General features: G+C 41.2%; 1 non-coding gene across 1 annotated transcript; it reads left to right on the forward strand.

Moving 5' to 3' along the window:
- The first annotated feature begins 1,169 nt into the window (after positions 1-1,169).
- LOC141722374 (small nucleolar RNA R71) lies at positions 1,170-1,276 on the forward strand. The gene has a single exon (XR_012575393.1). It is a non-coding gene; the product is annotated as a small nucleolar RNA R71 (small nucleolar RNA).
- Positions 1,277-1,839: the final 563 nt, after the last annotated feature.

Here is a 1,839-nt window from a genome sequence, read left to right on the forward strand (position 1 = left end):
CTTTCAGTTTTGGTGGTAACTTTTGCTGCAGAACAGCGCTGCATTCTTCCGTGAGAGCAACGGTTTCAAGGTCATCCAGTTTCACCTTCCTTGAAAGAATAGTCTTCATAAACTTCGCATAACTAGGCATTTGTTCCAGAGCCTCAGCGAAAGGTATATTGATGTGAAGTTTCTTGAACACCTCCAGAAACTTCCCGAACTGTCTATCCAGCTTTTGTTGCTGCAATCTCTTAGGAAAAGGTGGTGGAGGATAGAGCTGTTTCTCCCCTGTATTAGCCTCAGGCAGAGTGTGTTCAACAGTAGTCTTCCTTGGTTCCGCCACTTTCTCCTTTTGCTTAGATTTTTCATCTCTAACTTCAGCTTCGACTTCTTTTGCCTTTTCAGCATCAGCTACTTTTCCAGACCTTAAGGTAATAGCCTTGACTTGCTCTTTAGCTTCCTTCCTGCCTGGTACTTCCGTGTCACTGGGAAGAGTGCCAGGTTGACGATTGAGCACTGCATTGGCTAATTGACCGATTTGATTTTCCAAGGTCTTGATAGAAACCGCCTGACTCTTGCATAATAGCTTAAGTTCCTCAAAATCAGCACTAGTAGGTGCAGCTGCACTTCCCTGTTGAGGATATGATTGCCTTGTAGCATACTGCTGTGGTTGCTGGAATCCAGGTGGGTTAAACTGTTTACTCACTCCTTGCTGATATGGTGGCTGAATAGCATTCTGATTATTCCCCCAGCTGAAATTTGGATGATTTCTGTTGTTAGGATGATAGGTTGCTGGCACAGGCTGCTGTTGTCGCTGATAATTATTCACATACTGAACAGATTCGTTGACAAGAGAACACTGATCCGTAGCATGAGAACCTGCACAAAGCTCACAAACCATAGCTATTTGATTAACTCCATACGTAGCCAAAGAATCAACCTTCATTGATAGCGCTTGGAGCTGGGCTGCAATAGCGGTGGCTGCATCAACTTCCAGAATACCTGCTACCTTGCCTGACGTCATCCTCTGAGTTGGGTTTTGATGCTCATTTACAGCCATCGTTTCGATAAGATTATACGCCTCAGTATAGTTTTTAGCCCATAAGGCGCCTCCAGCTGCTGCATCGAGCATGGGCCGAGATTGGTCCCCCAAACCATTATAAAAACCAGTGATTACCATCCAATCCGGCATTCCATGATGTGGACATTTTCTCAACATTTCCTTGTAGCGTTCCCAAGCCTCGCACATAGATTCTGTAGGTTGCTGCGCAAACTGAGTAAGAGCACTCCTCATAGCAGCAGTCTTTGCCATTGGATAAAACTTCACCAGAAACTGAAAGGCATATGTCATAGCCTACTCGTTTATTCGAGTATTTAACTCAACTCAAATAAGAATGTAATAAGTAAATAGTGGATTAATCATCAGAGAGATCTCACAATGTAACATCTGTCAAAGAATAAAGAAACATTGTTCATCTGCAGACTTGAAGATTCACTGGAAGAAGTTCAAGAATTTGATCATGCCTCAGTGATATAAATCAAGATCGTGGATTTAATCAAGTGACAGAGATCTCGTCAAGGTATCATTTATTACAAGGATTTAATCAGAGTATCAAAGTCAAGACATGAAGAAACGTCACGAAAGTTAGTCACTCATGAACCAGACAGTACATCGAGTGTCAGCATTGAAGTGGCGGAATTGATTCATAAGTCTCAGTGACTTTCAGAAGATTGTCAGAAGAATGGATGCTGCTAAGGGTTAGTATTAATTCTCTATTAATTAATTAAGTCATATAATTTAATTAAGAAAATAAATTATATCTGCAAAGATTAATTTATTGATTAATTGAATTAAATTGA

The sequence above is a fragment of the Apium graveolens genome, chromosome 4, assembly GCF_009905375.1.
Source record: "Apium graveolens cultivar Ventura chromosome 4, ASM990537v1, whole genome shotgun sequence".
Lineage (NCBI taxonomy): Eukaryota > Viridiplantae > Streptophyta > Magnoliopsida > Apiales > Apiaceae > Apium > Apium graveolens.